General features: G+C 41.2%; 8 non-coding genes across 8 annotated transcripts; all 8 read right to left on the bottom strand.

Moving 5' to 3' along the window:
- Nucleotides 1–7384: 7384 nt before the first annotated feature.
- TRNAW-CCA (transfer RNA tryptophan (anticodon CCA)) lies at nucleotides 7385–7456 on the bottom strand. Its single transcript has one exon. It is a non-coding gene; the product is annotated as a tRNA-Trp (tRNA).
- Nucleotides 7457–7927: 471 nt separating this feature from the next.
- TRNAW-CCA (transfer RNA tryptophan (anticodon CCA)) lies at nucleotides 7928–7999 on the bottom strand. The gene has a single exon. It is a non-coding gene; the product is annotated as a tRNA-Trp (tRNA).
- Nucleotides 8000–9012: 1013 nt separating this feature from the next.
- On the bottom strand, nucleotides 9013–9084 carry TRNAW-CCA (transfer RNA tryptophan (anticodon CCA)). Its single transcript has one exon. It is a non-coding gene; the product is annotated as a tRNA-Trp (tRNA).
- A 644-nt stretch (nucleotides 9085–9728) lies between these two features.
- Nucleotides 9729–9800, bottom strand: TRNAW-CCA (transfer RNA tryptophan (anticodon CCA)). Its single transcript has one exon. It is a non-coding gene; the product is annotated as a tRNA-Trp (tRNA).
- Nucleotides 9801–10268: 468 nt separating this feature from the next.
- TRNAW-CCA (transfer RNA tryptophan (anticodon CCA)) lies at nucleotides 10269–10340 on the bottom strand. Its single transcript has one exon. It is a non-coding gene; the product is annotated as a tRNA-Trp (tRNA).
- A 472-nt stretch (nucleotides 10341–10812) lies between these two features.
- TRNAW-CCA (transfer RNA tryptophan (anticodon CCA)) lies at nucleotides 10813–10884 on the bottom strand. The gene has a single exon. It is a non-coding gene; the product is annotated as a tRNA-Trp (tRNA).
- A 643-nt stretch (nucleotides 10885–11527) lies between these two features.
- TRNAW-CCA (transfer RNA tryptophan (anticodon CCA)) lies at nucleotides 11528–11599 on the bottom strand. The gene has a single exon. It is a non-coding gene; the product is annotated as a tRNA-Trp (tRNA).
- A 465-nt stretch (nucleotides 11600–12064) lies between these two features.
- TRNAW-CCA (transfer RNA tryptophan (anticodon CCA)) lies at nucleotides 12065–12136 on the bottom strand. The gene has a single exon. It is a non-coding gene; the product is annotated as a tRNA-Trp (tRNA).
- Between the last annotated feature and the right edge of the window lie 5870 nt (nucleotides 12137–18006).

Raw genomic sequence — 18006 nt, 5'->3', positions numbered from 1 at the left:
AGTTCCTCTTACCTATCCTGGACACAGGCACGCTATCATGCCAAAGAAAGGTGGCTCCTCTCAGCCGGCGGGCCGCTCGATAGTAGACCTGCTGTCCGATTCTGGCAGCTCCAAAATGGCGGCCACGGCTACAATCCCAGATATCACTAACACACTCGCCGTGCGGCAAGACACTGCGGGGGATGGCGAGGAGGGGTTGGCACAGGACGACACAGTGGTGCCCACAGCTATTCTTATAAAAACTCTCCAGGAGACATTCAGGCAGGAGCTGACTATTGCCATGAAATCAGTCACAGCACAAATGCAGGAAATATTACAGCGCACCTCCTCACTAGAAGACAAGATGGACACAGTGGCAGATGCACTTGAGGAAGATCAGGAACAAATAAGACAACAAATGGAGCGCATTCATGAGCTAGAAATTAAGTGTGAGGACTATGAAAATCGATCAAGGAGAAGCAATCTCCGCATAAGGGGTCTCCCTGAATCAATAGTGTCACTAAAAGAGACTGCATCTAGCCTGTTCTCTGCCCTTCTCCCACAGGCAGACCCATGCACGCTACACATCACTAGGATACACAGAGCACTGGGCAAGCCAAGGTCTGATAATACTCCAAGGGATGTAATCCTGAAATTACACTATGAAGAGACCAGAGACCTCATTTTAACAGCAGCTCGGGACTCCCCAAATCTCCCAGGTGTTCCAAACTCAGTTCATCTATATGCTGACATTGCTCCTGCCACTCTGAACAGGCGTAGGGAGTTCAGACCACTCACTACAACTTTGCAAGCTGCCAAAATAAGATATAGATGGGGCTTCCCATTCGCTCTGTCTTTCTCCCATGATAACAAGCACTTTACGTGTCGATCATTTGAGGAGGGAAGGCATGTGATTGAGCAATTGGGTTTCAAGATATCAGATGACTCTCAACCTCTGCCTCAGAGGAAACCCAGACCAAGTAGGGAGTGGAAGGAGGTCCCAAGAGTAACAAGGAGCCAACGTGCGAACGTCATTTGAAAGGTATTGAACAATGCGGCGTTCTCATTTAACTGTATCAGTCACTGTTTTTCTCTGCGCTTAATACCTACGAGAGTGGAACCTCATCTGGGAAAGAATGGCTCCAGTTGTCCGGATGGAGTTGGAGGATTTTGGTGCCTCCCAAGGAACTCACTTACATTCCTCCCTTCCCCCCCCCTTTACCCCCCCTTCCCCCTCCCCCCTCTACCCCCCTTCTACCCCCCTCCCTCCCCCCCCTTCCCCCCCTCCCTTTCCTCCCCTCCCCTTCCCCCCCTTCTCCCTTCCCCCCCCTTTTTTTTTTTTTTCTCTCTTCTTTCTTCTCCTATACCTCCCCCCTTCCTCTCTACCCCTCTCCCCTCCTCCTTTAATCCTCCCCTTACACTCCGCCCACTTTCCCCCCGCTCCTCCCACACTACCCCCCCACCCTCTCCCCCCTACCTTTCCCTCTTACTTTCTCCTTCCTCCCCACTCCCCCCCTCCCCCACTCTTCTACCCTTCTACTCCTCTTCTCCCCCTCCCCCCCAATTTGAATTGGATAGTCGGTGCAAATACTTTCACGGGGTCCTATGGTTTTGTGAAATTTTATTATTACCTTGATACGGATACCTGTGACATTTAACAATCTGAAGGGGTTGGACTTGTTAGGGGTTTTCACATGTTACCCATTGTTAGTGAAGCCTGGTCGTTTCCACATAATATGGACCACCAGTTCACTAAGTTACATGGGCTTTTAGCCCATTTGATTCTAAATGTTTGTTCTATGTTGTCCTGTTCCGTCTCCCTCCCCCCCTTCTATTGTATTTGCTTTATATAGGTTCGTAGGTGTCTGCTCGGAATGCTCTACCTCTTTACTTGGACTCCAGGTGGATCGATACCGGGAGATGTTCAGGGTTGGGAGAATACTCAGGGGTAAGCCTATATATGCAGCACTAACTCAACCCGTCTATGTGTAGGGTCTTATCCCATAATGTGAGGGGGTTTAATTCCCCCATCAAACGTAAAAAGGCCTTCCTGGACTATAAAAAACAGAACCCTGATGTCCTTTGTCTTCAGGAAACACACTTCTCCACCTTATCATGCCCAGAGTACTTTGACCAAAACTATTCTCGCGTTTTTATATCTTCAGGCACAAGTAAAACAAAAGGAGTAGCAATTTTTCTCAAAAACAATTTTCCAATACAAATAACAAATTCCATATCAGATGATGAGGGTAGGTTCTTAATCCTACTAGGCACATTACAAGGGCAAAATCTGTGTTTAGTAAATAGCTACCTCCCAGCCTCCTCTCAGGTTCAGGTTTTTAAGTCCATTTTAAACAAGCTAGATAACTACTCTTTCCAGCACCTGATATGGTGCGGAGATTTTAATTTCACGATAAATCCTACATTAGATAGCAACGCTATAAGACGTACTGACATTACTAAAAATGAGAGGAAAAACATTTCCTGATTATTAAAGGACCATCACCTAGCAGACATATGGAGAGAGATGAATGGTAATAATAGAGGTTATACGTACTACTCTCCCGCCCACAAAACGTACTCCAGAATAGATCTTCAGTTGACAAAAACCGCCTCACTTCCCACAGTTCTATTCTCACGCCACATACATTCAGCATGGTCTGACCATGACGCTGTACTCTCAGTATTCAAATTCAATGTGTCCGCCTCTAGCTTATATAGATGGAGACTTAACGAATCACTACTTACTGACCCTGTGATCACAAATACAATTAAGGACAAATTAATCGAATATTTTAAATTTAACACTTCTGGTGATGTGTCCCCCGGAACCATTTGGATGGCACACAAGAAATTTATAACGGGCTCAATAATTAAGTTGGCTGCTCAAAGGAAAAAAACGAGAACTGAACTACAAATCAGATTAGAAAATAAATTAGCAAAATTGGAACAAGCCAACCAGATGTCCACCTCTCTTTACCTTTCCAAACAAATAAAGGAGACTAAAACTCAATTAGATGCCGTCCTCACCACTAGAACTGAGAAGGCCTTGACTTGGACGCGAGCCAAATTTTACAAATTCGCTAACAAGCCGAGCAAACTATTAGCCCGCAAGTTACGTTCTAGGGAAATGATCAACACGATTTTTTCAATAAAAGATGGTTCGGGGAGGATTTCATCCCACCCAGATAATATATATAGAACATTCCACGAATATTACCAAAACTTATATACTCAGCCCAAACCCCTATCTCCTCACCCGATTCAACAATTTCTACAAAACCTACACCTACCTAAAATCACAGATGCAATAGCTAAACAACTACACTCCGAAATATCTATAGAAGAGATCCAATCAGTTATTAAAGCATTGAAAAAGGGAAAGGCCCCTGGCCCTGACGGACTCACGGCCATTTATTATCAAAAATTTGCTGAAATTCTTTCGCCCCATATCAAAAAATTTGGAGATGCCCTCCTTCATGGCACAAAAATGCCCCCAGAGTTCCTGGTCTCCCATGTTACAATTCTACCCATGCCAAAAAAAGACCACTTACTGACCAAGAACTTTAGGCCTATTTCTTTACTAAATGTGGATTTAAAAATATTCACTGCAATTATCACAAGTAGAATAAATCGCATATTGCCCTCTCTTATTCACAAGGACCAGGTGGGGTTTATCCCGTCTAGGCAGGCCCCGGACAATATCAGACGCAATATTAACCTTATCCACACGGCAAACTCCCGTAGGGAACAACTTTTAATACTAGCCTTAGACATTGAGAAGGCATTCGACTCACTCTCCTGGAACTATCTCTTTCATGTCCTATCTAAATTTGGTTTTACTCGGGAGTTTATAGAATGTATTAAATTACTCTATGACTTTCCCACAGCATATCTGAAGCTCCCGACGTTGGACCCTTCTCCCATATCTATTCAGCGTGGTACCAGACAGGGATGCCCACTCTCCCCGGCGTTATTTGCCCTGGCCATGGAGCCTTTGGCAGAAGCCATTAGAACGAATCAGAACATTACTGGATTAACTAACTTAGGCGAACAATACAAGGTTAGCTTGTTTGCAGATGACCTCCTTTTGACTATTACCAATCCCCATACAACAATCCCCAACCTCCTCTCTCTGCTTAATATATTTGAAGACATTTCAGGGCTGAAAATTAATATAGATAAATCGGAAGCTCTCTTTATCAATACCAGCAAAACTATGCAGGATAATATCACCTCCCAATTTAAATTCACAAAGAGGGACAATTATTTAACCTACTTGGGAATAAATATTACAACAAACAGAGCTAACCTCTACAAATGGAACTACGCGCCACTCATCCAGAATCTTCACACTGACCTATCCAAGTGGGCTTCGCTGAACCTATCTTGGCTGGGTAGGATCCACACAATAAAAATGGTAACCCTTCCGCGGTTTTTGTACCTTTTTAGATCTCTCCCAATACCGATTTCAGCTAAAACATTTTCAAGCCTTCAAGCCACGATCTCTAAATTTATATGGCAGAATAAAAGGGCTAGAATCCCTCCAAAATTAATGTTCTTCCATAGAAGACATGGTGGAGTTTCGCTTCCAAATCTATCCCTATACTATAAAGCGGCACAAATAGCACAACTAACAAGTATATGCGCACAAAATAACAAGCCAAGATGGGTTCATCTAGAGTCACATCTTATTAAGCCACTCTCATTGCCAGGCCTAATGTGGTCTACGGGAAAAATCCCCAAACAACTATTTATAACAGCACCTTATACTGCTTACTCTTTCAATTTGTGGAGAAGAGCTAGATTCAAATATTCGCTGCAATCAGATCCCTCCCCATTAACCTCTATATTAGGCAACCCGATGTTCACTCCTGGTCTGGACTCCCGTTTGTTCACTTGGTGGATATTGAGAGGGATTACTACAATAAAACACTTGTGTGACCCCTTCGGTGTCCTGATGGACAGAGCAGACTTCGTGAGGAAGTTTGAACCCCCGATTAGAGAAACAATGCACATTAATCAGATTTTGCACTTTGCAAGTGGCCTAATCCATGGTAAACGCCCCGTTCCTGTCTCCGGTTATGAACAAAAATGCCTTTCAGACCCAATGGGAAGGGGGAAAATATCTTTGCTTTATTCTATTATAAACCCACCCCATGATACAAAGAAGTTGGGTTTCATGAAACGGTGGGAGGAAGAGTTGGGTGTCGAGCTGACGTTGGAAAATTGGAGGAGGTGCTGCGACACGCTGACTAGGGGCAGTCACCAGTCATCACTAGTGAAAACCTCGATCAAGGTCCTTCATAGGACTTATCTAGTGCCAACTAAACTTCATAGCATATTTCCCAATGTCTCAAATTTATGGTTTCGGGGATGTAACCTACCCGGGGACATGAAACATATATGGTGGACATGCCCAGTGGTGTCCAACCTATGGCAAAAGATAAACCTTTTGGTTGACCAACTGGCGGGGAAAAAAACTGATCTAGACGCCTCTGTCTTCCTGCTTGGGGCGAGACACCTAGCTCTTCCTAAAAACCTATTTAAGTTGGTTTCTTTTCTTTTTATGGCTACTAAAATTCACATTGCTTCAAAATGGAGGAACCCCACATTGTCGCTACGAATGGATAAAGAAAGGATGAATAACATTATGTTCTATGAACGTATTGAGGCCACTAGAAATGATATGTGGGATCAGTTCTTTAAGATATGGGGCCCTTGGATGGATCTGCAACCTAATCTACACTTGAGTCAGACTCTTCATCTGTCCCCATAGCGATTTGATTCCATGGGGATAATGTTTGTTATAAATAAAAAAAGTAAATACAGTTCCCCCTCTCCTTCATGTTCTTCCCTTGTGTTGTCTTTGTCTTGTCCACCCTTGTATTTATAAGGAATATGTGTTCTTTTATATCTTAGTTATAGACTCCCCTGCGAGGGAGTTCATTTACATTGCAATTTCGTTTTATAAAAGTTGAAATTTCAATAAAACCTTTTTAAAACTAAAATTAAAAATCTAGTAATAATCCCTCTTCTCTTATAAATTCAAAGATGACAACGGCGTGGACAAACTGTTAGGTGTTGCCGGCATTGATTAATTTTTTTAATGCTTTGAACTCAATTCCCAAATAATATTTCTCGTCAAAGTATTGTTGATAAGATATTAATCTATATAATTTAAATAAAACTCATTTTTAAACCCAGCACTGGCAGGTGGCAACAAAGTTGAGTTATTCTATTGTCAGTAGGATTACGCAGTTTCCGTTTCAATCTTACCCCAAGCATAAATCAAGTTATGAAAAGATGAAAGAGTTAATTGACCCCAACATGATTTGAACACGCAACCTTCTGATCTGGAGACAGACGCGCTACCGTTGCACCACGAGGTCGATTGAAAAGCATGTGTGCTCCATTACTTCTCATGAAAAGTGCATGAGATAATATATGGAAGCCATCTGGAAATTTGCTACTTTTAATGACATTTTGGGAAAGATATAAACAAGGATGAATTAAGATCATGACATTCAGATTCAGGGTTTTCCAGTTTAAAATGTAAAATCTAGTAATAAACTCTCTTTTCTTACAAATTCAAAGATGACAATGGCATGAACAAAGTGTTAGCTGTTCCCGGCATGGATTATTTTTTTATGTTTTGAACTCAATTCTCAAATGATATTTCTCACCAAAGTATTGTTGATAAGATTTTAATCTACATAATTTAAATAAAACACCTTTTTTAAACACTTTGCCTACAGGTGGCAACAAAGTCGAATTATTCTATTGTCAGTAGAATTACGCAGTTTCCGTTTTCAATCTTAACACAATCATCTATCAAGTTATGAATAGACGAAAGAGCTACTTGACCCTGATGTGATATCAACATGCAACCTTATGACCTTGAGTCAGAAGTGCTACCATTGTGCACAAGGTCAGTTGAAAAGCATGTTTGCTGCAATACTTCACATGAAAAGTGCATGAGATAATATATGGACCCCATCTGGAAATTTGCTACTTTCAATCACAGTTTAGAAAAGACATAAAGAGGGCTGAATTAAGATCATCACTTTCGGATTCATTGATTTCCAGTTTAAAATTAAAAATCTAGTAATAATCCCTCTTCTCTTACAAATTCAAAGATAACAATGGCGTGAAAAAACTGTTAGGTGTTCCCGCAGTGGATTCATTTTTTTAATGCTTTGAACTCAAATCCCAAAGGGTATTTCTCATCAAAGTATTGTTGATAAGATATTAATCTATATAATTTAAATAAAACACTTTGTTAAACCCTGTGCTGCCAAGTTGCAACAAAGTTGAGTCATTCTACTGTTAGTAAGATTACGCAGTTTCCGTTTCAATCTTAACCCAAGCATCAATCAAGTTATGAAAAGATGAAAGAGTTAATTGACCCCGACGTGATTTGAACACGCAACCTTCTGATCTGGAGTCAGACGCGCTACCGTTGCACCACGAGGTCAGTTGAAAAGCATGTGTGCTCCAGTACTTCTTAAGAAAAGTGCATGAGATAATATATGAAAGCCATTTGGAAATTTTCTACTTTTAATCACAGTTTAGAAAAGACATAAAGAGGGCTGAATTAAGATCATCACATTTGGATTCATTGATTTCCAGTTTAAACTTAAAAATCTAGTAATAATCCCTCTTCTCTTACAAATTCAAAGATGACAATGGCGTAAACAAACTGTTAGGTGTTCCCGCAGTGGATTCATTTTTTTAATGCTTTGAACTCAATTCCCAAAGGATATTTCTCGTCAAAGTATTGTTGATAAGATATTAATCTATATAATTTAAACAAAACACTTTGTTAAACCCCGTGCTGACAGGTTGCAACAAAGTTGAGTTATTCTACTGTTAGTAGGATTACGCAATTTTCGTTTCAATCTAAACCCAAGCATCAATCAAGTTATGAAAAGATGAAAGAGTTTATTGACCCCGACGTGATTTGAACACGCAACCTTCTGATCTGGAGTCAGACGCGCTACCGTTGCGCCACGAGGTCAGTTGAAAAGCAAGTCTGCTCCATTACTTCTTATGAATAGTGCATGAGATAATATATGGAAGCCATCTGGAAATTTGCTACTTTTAATGACATTTTGGGAAAGATATAAACAAGGATGAATTAAGATCATGACATTCAGATTCAGGGTTTTCCAGTTTAAAATGTAAAATCTAGTAATAAACTCTCTTTTCTTACAAATTCAAAGATGACAATGGCATGAACAAAGTGTTAGCTGTTCCCGGCATGGATTATTTTTTTATGTTTTGAACTCAATTCCCAAATGATATTTCTCACCAAAGTATTGCTGATAAGATTTTAATCTACATAATTTAAATAAAACACCTTTTTTAAACACTTTGCCTACAGGTGGCAACAAAGTCGAATTATTCTATTGTCAGTAGAATTACGCAGTTTCCGTTTTCAATCTTAACACAATCATCTATCAAGTTATGAATAGACGAAAGAGCTACTTGACCCTGATGTGATATCAACATGCAACCTTATGACCTTGAGTCAGAAGTGCTACCATTGTGCACAAGGTCAGTTGAAAAGCATGTTTGCTGCAATACTTCAAATGAAAAGTGCATGAGATAATATATGGACCCCATCTGGAAATTTGCTACTTTTAATCACAGCTTAGAAAAGACATAAAGAGGGCTGAATTAAGATCATCACATTCGGATTCATTGATTTCAAGTTTAAAATTAAAAATCTAGTAATAATCCCTCTTCTTTTACAAATTCAAAGATGACAATGGCGTAAACAAACTGTTAGGTGTTCCCGCAGTGGATTCATTTTTTTAATGCTTGGAACTCAATTCCCGAAGGATATTTCTCGTCAAAGTATTGTTGATAAGATATTAATCTATATAATTTAAATAAAACACTTTGTTAAACCCTGTGCTGCCAGGTTGCAACAAAGTTGAGTCATTCTACTGTTAGTAGGATTACGCAGTTTCCGTTTCAAACTTAACCCAAGCATCAATCATGTTATGAAAAGATGAAAGAGTTAATTGACCCCAACGTGATTTGAACATGCAACCTTCTGATCTGGAGTCAGACGCGCTACCGTTGCACCACGAGGTCAGTTGAAAAGCACGTCTGCTCCAGTACTTCTCAAGAAAAGTGCATGAGATAATATATGGAAGCCATGTGGAAATTTGCTACTTTCAATCACAGTTTTGAAAAAACATAAAAGAGGGCTGAATTAAGATTATCACATTCGGATTCATTGATTTCCAGTTTAAAATTAAAAATCTAGTAATAATCCCTCTTCTCTTACAAATTCAAAAATGACAATGGCGTGAACAAACTGTTAGGTGTTGCCGGCATTGATTAATTTTTTTAATGCTTTGAACTCAATTCCCAAATAATATTTCTTGTCAAAGTATTGTTGATAAGATATTAATCTATATAATTTAAATAAAACTTATTTTTAAACCTAGCACTGACAGGTGGCAATAAAGTTGAGTTATTCTATTGTCAGTAGGATTACGCAGTTTCCGTTTCAATCTTAACCAAAGCATCAATCAAGTTATGAAAAGATGAAAGAGTTAATTGACCCCGACCTGATTTAAACACGCAACCTTCTGATTTGGAGTCAGACGCGCTACCGTTGCACCACGAGGTCGATTGAAAAGCATGTGTGCTCCATTACTTCTCATGAAAAGTGCATGAGATAATATATGGAGGCCATCTGGAAATTTGCTACTTTCAATCAAAGAGTTAATTGACCCCGACGTGATTTGAACACGCAACCTTCTGATCTGGATTCAGACGCGCTACTGTTGCGCCACGAGGTCAGTTGAAAAGCATGTGTGCTCCAGTACTTCTCAAGAAAAGTGCATGAGATAATATATGGAAGCCATTTGGAAATTTTCTACTTTCAATCACAGTTTAGAAAAGACATAAAGAGGGCTGAATTAAGATCATCACATTTGGATTCATTGATTTCCAGTTTAAAATTAAAAATCTAGTAATACCTCTCCTCTTACAAATTCAAAGATGACAATGGCGTAAACAAACTGTTAGGTGTTCCCGCAGTGGATTCATTTTTTTAATGCTTTGAACTCAATTCCCAAAGGATATTTCTCATCAAAGTATTGTTGATAAGATATTAATCTATATAATTTAAATAAAACACTTTGTTAAACCCTGTGCTGCCAGGTTGCAACAAAGTTGAGTTATTCTACTGTTAGTAAGATTATGCAGTTTCCGTTTCAATCTTAACCCAAGCATCAATCAAGTTATGAAAAGATGAAAGAGTTAATTGACCCCGACGTGATTTGAACACGCAACCTTCTGATCTGGAGTCAGATGCGCTACCGTTGCACCACGAGGTCAGTTGAAAAGCACGTGTGCTCCAGTACTTCTCAAGAAAAGTGCATGAGATAATATATGGAAGCCATTTGGAAATTAGCTACTTTCAATCACAGTTTAGAAAAGACATAAAAGAAGGCTAAATTAAGATCATCACCTTCGGATTCATTGATTTCCAGTTTAAAATTAAAAATCTAGTAATAATACCTCTTCTCTTACAAATTCAAAGATGACAATGGCGTGAACAAACTGTTAGGTGTTGCCGGCATTGATTAATTTTTTTAATGCTTTGAACTCAATTCCCAAAGGATATTTCTCGTCAAAGTATTGTTGATAAGATATTAATCTATATAATTTAAATAAAACACTTTGTTAAACCCTGTGCTGACAGGTTGCAACAAAGTTGAGTTATTCTACTGTTAGTAGGATTACGCAATTTTCGTTTCAATCTTAACCCAAGCATCAATCAAGTTATGAAAAGATGAAAGAGTTAATTGACCCCGACGTGATTTGAACACGCAACCTTCTGATCTGGAGTCAGACGCGCTACTGTTGCACCACGAGGTCAGTTGAAAAGCACATGTGCTCCAGTACTTCTCAAGAAAAGTGCATGAGATAATATATGGAAGCCATTTGGAAATTTGCTACTTTCAATCACAGTTTAGAAAAGACATAAAAGAACCTTCTGATCTGGAGTCAGACGCGCTACCGTTGCGCCACCGTTGCGCCACGAGGACAGTTGAAAAGCATGTGTGCTCCAGTACTTCTCAAGAAAAGTGCATGAGATAATATATGGAAGCCATTTGGAAATTTGCTACTTTCAATCACAGTTTAAAAAAGACATAAAAGAAGGCTGAATTAAGATCATCACATTCGGATTCATTGATTTCCAGTTTAAAATTAAAAATCTAGTAATATTCCCTCTTCTCTTACAAATTCAAAGATGACAATGGCGTGAACAAACTGTTAGGTGTTGCCGGCATTGATTAATTTTTTTAATGCTTTGAACTCAATTCCCAAAGGATATTTCTCGTCAAAGTATTGTTGATAAGATATTAGTCTATATAATTTAAATAAAACACTTTGTTAAACCCTGTGCTGACAGGTTGCAACAAAGTCGAATTATTCTATTGTCAGTAGAATTACGCAGTTTCCGTTTTCAATCTTAACACAATCATCTATCAAGTTATGAATAGACGAAAGAGTTAAATGACCCCAACGTGATTTGAACACGCAACCTTCTGATCTGGAGTCAGACGCACTACCGTTGTGCCACGAGATCAGTTGAAAAGCATGTGTACTCCAGTACTTCTCAAGAAAAGTGCATGAGATAATATATGGAAGCCATCTGGAAATTTGCTACTTTTAATCACAGTTTAGAAAAGACATAAAGAGGGCTGAATTAAGATCATCACATTTGGATTCATTGATTTCCAGTTTAAAATTAAAAATCTAGTAATAATCCCTCTTCTCTTACAAATTCAAAGATGACAATGGCGTGAACAAACTGTTAGGTGTTCCCGCAGTGGATTCATTTTTTTAATGCTTTGAACTCAATTCCCAAAGGATATTTCTCGTCAAAGTATTGTTGATAAGATATTAATCTATATAATTTAAATAAAACACTTTGTTAAACCCTGTGCTGCCAAGTTGCAACAGTTGAGTTATTCTACTGTTAGTAAGATTACGCAGTTTCCGTTTCAATCTTAACCCAAGCATCAATCAAGTTATGAAAAGATGAGTTAATTGACCCCGATGTGATTTGAACACGCAACCTTCTGATCTGGAGTCAGACACGCTACCATTGCGCCACGAGGTCAGTTGAAAAGCATGTGTGCTCCATTACTTCTCAAGAAAAGTGCATGAGATAATATATGGAAGCCATCTGGAAATTTGCTACTTTTAATGACATTTTGGGAAAGATATAAACAAGGATGAATTAAGATCATGACATTCAGATTCAGGGTTTTCCAGTTTAAAATGTAAAATCTAGTAATAAACTCTCTTTTCTTACAAATTCAAAGATGACAATGGCATGAACAAAGTGTTAGCTGTTCCCGGCATGGATTATTTTTTTATGTTTTGAACTCAATTCTCAAATGATATTTCTCACCAAAGTATTGCTGATAAGATTTTAATCTACATAATTAAAAAAAATCACCTTTTTTAAACACTTTGCCTACAGGTGGCAACAAAGTCGAATTATTCTATTGTCAGTAGAATTACGCAGTTTCCGTTTTCAATCTTAACACAATCATCTATCAAGTTATGAATAGACGAAATAGCTACTTGACCCTGATGTGATATCAACATGCAACCTTATGACCTTGAGTCAGAAGTGCTACCATTGTGCACAAGGTCAGTTGAAAAGCATGTTTGCTGCAATACTTCAAATGAAAAGTGCATGAGATAATATATGGACCCCATCTGGAAATTTGCTACTTTTAATCACAGCTTAGAAAAGACATAAAGAGGGCTGAATTAAGATCATCACATTCGGATTCATTGATTTCAAGTTTAAAATTAAAAATCTAGTAATAATCCCTCTTCTTTTACAAATTCAAAGATGACAATGGCGTAAAGAAACTGTTAGGTGTTCCCGCAGTGGATTCATTTTTTTAATGCTTGGAACTCAATTCCCAAAGGATATTTCTCGTCAAAGTATTGTTGATAAGATATTAATCTATATAATTTAAATAAAACACTTTGTTAAACCCTGTGCTGACAGGTTGCAACAAAGTTGAGTTATTCTACTGTTAGTAGGATTACGCAATTTTCGTTTCAATCTTAAACCAAGCATCAATCAAGTTATGAAAAGATGAAAGAGTTAATTGACCCCTATGTGATTTGAACACGCAACCTTCTGATCTGGAGTCAGACGCGCTACTGTTGCACCACGAGGTAAGTTGAAAAGCATATGTGCTCCAGTACTTCTCAAGAAAAGTGCATGAGATAATATATGGAAGCCATCTGGAAATTTGCTACTTTCAATCACAGTTTAGAAAAGACATAAAAGAGGGCTGAATTACGATCATCACATTCGGATTCATTGATTTCCAGTTTAAAATTAAAAATCTAGTAATAATCCCTCTTCTCTTACAAATTCAAAGATGACAATGGCGTGAACAAACTGTTAGGTGTTGCCGGCATTGATTAATTTTTTTAATGCTTTGAACTCAATTCCCAAATAATATTTCTCGTCAAAGTATTGTTGATAAGATATTAATCTATATAATTTAAATAAAACTCATTTTTAAACCCAGCACTGACAGGTGGCAACAAAGTTGAGTTATTCTATTGTCAGTAGGATTACGCAGTTTCTGTTTCAATCTTAACCCAAGCATAAATCAAGTTATGAAAAGATGAAAGAGTTAACTGACCCCGACGTGATTTAAACACGCAACCTTTTGATGAGGAGTCAGACGCGCTACCGTTGCACCACGAGGTCGATGGGAAAGCATGTGTGCTCCATTACTTCTCATGAAAAGTGCATGAGATAATATATGGAAGCCATCTGGAAATTTGCTACTTTTAATGACATTTTGGGAAAGATATAAACAAGGATGAATTAAGATCATGACATTCAGATTCAGGGTTCTCCAGTTTAAAATGTAAAATCTAGTAATAAACTCTCTTTTCTTACAAATTCAAATATGACAATGGCATGAACAAAGTGTTAGCTGTTCCCGGCATGGATTATTTTTTTATGTTTTGAACTCAATTCTCAAATGATATTTCTCACCAAAGTATTGTTGATAAGATTTTAATCTACATAATTTAAATAAAACACCTTTTTTAAACACTTTGCCTACAGGTGGCAACAAAGTCGAATTATTCTATTGTCAGTAGAATTACGCAGTTTCCGTTTTCAATCTTAACACAATCATCTATCAAGTTAAGAATAGTGTTGAGCGATACTTTCCGATATCGGAAAGTATCGGTATCGGAAAGTATCGGCCGATACCGTCAAAATATCGGATCCAATCCGATACCGATACCCGATCCCAATGCAAGTCAATGGGACGAAAATATCGGAATTAAAATAAACCCTTTATAAAGTTGTAGGTTCATTCTACATGAAGGAAAACAACTAAGAATAATGTAGGATGTATTGGGGGACGTGGCGGAGACATTAAAGGCACAGAGGTTTAGCCCAATGTAATAGAATAGCAGGATTTTTTTTTTTTTTATGACGTTCGGCGTTAGAAAGAATTTGACTATGTTATTTTTTTTTATTTTTATGTCAGATATTGATGTTTCACTACTTCAACGCCCTTCACCTTCTTTTTTACTTCTCCCACGCTTTCTTCTTCATTATCCTCATCATCAGCTTCTTTGACATCAACTTCTTCACCTTATTCATCTTCTTCTTCATCTTCTACCTATTAGTTTTTGGGTTACATTGTTCATATTCTTTTTATTTTACTATTATCTTCATCATATTCTACTTCTTCATCATATTCTTATTTGTGACAGGCATTCCCGTAGTTGTTATCTATAAAAGTTTGAAGATTACACCTTCCGTTCTGCCTGTCACAAAAGAGTTACATTTGTCCGCGTTCAGTTTGGCCTGCAGCATCAGGCTTTATCCAGGGGCACCACGAGGAGGAACGGACTCACCCCCATACACTGCTTAGTCTTCTTCTGCTTATAATTTAGATAATATTTTTTGCTCTGATATTTAGTGTTATGCTTAATGTTCTTCTGCTCTTTGTTCTGCAGCCTCTTGTTCTTCTGCTTCTCGGTCTTCCAGGTCGTCGTCGTCTCCAGGGTCGTCGTCTCCGGGGTCGTCGTCATCGGGGTGGTCTTCAGGGTCGTCGTCTCCGGGGTCGTCGTCATCACGGTGGTCTTCAGGGTCATCGTCTCCAGGGTCGTCGTCATCACGGTGGTTGTCGTCTCTGGTGTCGTCGTCATCTTAGGGGTGTTCTTCCGGGTCATCGTGTTTAGTCTCTTGAACTTGGAAATGTAGCAGAAGGTACAAGAAGGCTGAGAAAATGCCGAGAACCAGCTGATGGAACTGGAACTCGGATGTCTACCCGAAGGTCCAAGAGCCAATGGAACTACCGAGGACCAGCTGACGTTACTGGAACCCGGTTACTAAGCAGGAGGTACCCGTGCCTGAAAGCACTACCAAGGACCACCTGACGTTGGTGGAACTCGGATACCCAGAGGGAGGCACCTAAGCCAAAGGCTCTGCCCGGAACCAGCTGACGGTACTGGAACCAGGATGGGGAGCAGAAGGTACAAGAGCAAGTGTCTGCGTGGCTTTTGCAGGACACGATGCCGGCTGCACAGCAGGGGAACAGCTGGCGGTGCTGAACCCCACTGACACATTGGCTGGTGTTTTTCTCTGTGCAGCTAGCAGTACCGGGCCCCAACTGGCGGTGTTGGAGCCCAGGGCTCTGCAGGGGGAGCAGAGTGTAGGCCGAAGCCTAATTGAACCAATTTCAAAGGTAACCTTTAACCCCCCCTCAGGGGTTACAAAGTAGAAGAGCCACAGCTTATGCAGCAGTAGTGCTGCACAAGTCAAAGGTTGCTCTTTTAATTTCGCTCCTTGCACACGCTGAATGAAACACGTATAACATTTAGCCCTTTATACAGTCAAACTGTGTTGGAGGCGCGAGTTCCCTTTGTAATGAGACGCAGCACAGATGTCAAGAATCCCACCTTGGTGCTGGGTGCAGCCTCCTGAGCGTTGTTATTTGCTGTACAGGAGTCTGCGCTGTCGTGTTATCCCCTGGCCTAGCGCTGTTAGCGCTGCCCATGTTCTGGCATCATTTAATGTCGGCCGGTGCGGTTCGCGATGACCATGAACCCCAGCCCCGCAGTGTCTTAACATTGTTAAAACACTGCGGGGCTGGGATTCAGGGCCTGGCGCAGCACATATGTTCGCCTCTCACACTCGGGTCCTTACACCCGCTTCAGACTGTGCGGCGTCATCTGATCCCTTATCGCATGCCACGGCCATGAAGCCGCACAGTCCGCAGAAGGCGGAAGGAGATGAGGGACAGGCGAACTGATGCACTGATCATGCCCATCAATCACACCCTCGCAGTCCCAATAAATAAGACAACGAGGGGCGTTGTGTGGGTCAGGGCGGCCGCAGAGGCGCAGGCAGCCAAACAATGATGCCAGAAGACGGGCAGCGCTACCAAGGGGGTTGCAGCGTGTCATTACAAAGGAAAGTCACACCACCGGGACGGTTAAATGGTCACACAGAGGACACATTTTAGACGTGTTTTCAGTTCCACATGTGCGAGGAGAATACGTTTATGAGCCACCTTGCACAGATGCAGCATTACCGCTGTACAAAGTGGCCTTTAAAACGTACAAACGCCTGGGGGAGGGGGGACAGGTTCCCTTCAATTTCAGTTCTTGTGTCTGCGTGGCTTTTGCAGGACACGATGCCGGCTGCACAGCAGGGGAACAGCTGGCGGTGCTGAACCCCACTGACACATTGGCTGGTGTTTTTCTCTGTGCAGCTAGCAGTACCGGGCCCCAACTGGCGGTGTTGGAGCCCGGGTTCAGCAGGAGGAGGAGATGGAGCAGAGTGTAGGCCGAAGCCTGCACTGGCGGCAGCTTTTGGGTCTGTTGTGCCTGCGTGGCAGTTGCAGGACACGTTGCCGGTTGCACAGCAGGGGAACAGCTGGCGGTGCTGAACCCCACTGACACATTGGCTGGTGTTTTTCTCTGTGCAGCTAGCAGTACCGGGCCCCAACTGGCGGTGTTGGAGCCCGGGTTCAGCAGGAGGAGGAGATGGAGCAGAGTGTAGGCCGAAGCCTGCACTGGCGGCAGCTTTTGGGTCTGTTGTGCCTGCGTGGCAGTTGCAGGACACGTTGCCGGCTGCACAGCAGGGGAACAGCTGGCGGTGCTGAACCCCACTGACACATTGGCTGGTGTTTTTCTCTGTGCAGCTAGCAGTACCGGGCCCCAACTGGCGGTGTTGGAGCCCAGGGCTCTGCAGGGGGAGCAGAGTGTAGGCCGAAGCCTAATTGAACCAATTTCAAAGGTAACCTTTAACCCCCCCTCAGGGGTTACAAAGTAGAAGAGCCACAGCTTATGCAGCAGTAGTGCTGCACAAGTCAAAGGTTGCTCTTTTAATTTCGCTCCTTGCACACGCTGAATGAAACACGTATAACATTTAGCCCTTTATACAGTCAAACTGTGTTGGAGGCGCGAGTTCCCTTTGTAATGAGACGCAGCACAGATGTCAAGAATCCCACCTTGGTGCTGGGTGCAGCCTCCTGAGCGTTGTTATTTGCTGTACAGGAGTCTGCGCTGTCGTGTTATCCCCTGGCCTAGCGCTGTTAGCGCTGCCCATGTTCTGGCATCATTTAATGTCGGCCGGTGCGGTTCGCGATGACCATGAACCCCAGCCCCGCAGTGTCTTAACATTGTTAAAACACTGCGGGGCTGGGATTCAGGGCCTGGCGCAGCACATATGTTCGCCTCTCACACTCGGGTCCTTACACCCGCTTCAGACTGTGCGGCGTCATCTGATCCCTTATCGCATGCCACGGCCATGAAGCCGCACAGTCCGCAGAAGGCGGAAGGAGATGAGGGACAGGCGAACTGATGCACTGATCATGCCCATCAATCACACCCTCGCAGTCCCAATAAATAAGACAACGAGGGGCGTTGTGTGGGTCAGGGCGGCCGCAGAGGCGCAGGCAGCCAAACAATGATGCC

This window comes from Ranitomeya variabilis, chromosome 5, assembly GCF_051348905.1.
Source record: "Ranitomeya variabilis isolate aRanVar5 chromosome 5, aRanVar5.hap1, whole genome shotgun sequence".
Taxonomy (NCBI): Eukaryota; Metazoa; Chordata; class Amphibia; order Anura; family Dendrobatidae; genus Ranitomeya; species Ranitomeya variabilis.
This window is presented reverse-complemented; position numbering and strand designations above follow the sequence as displayed.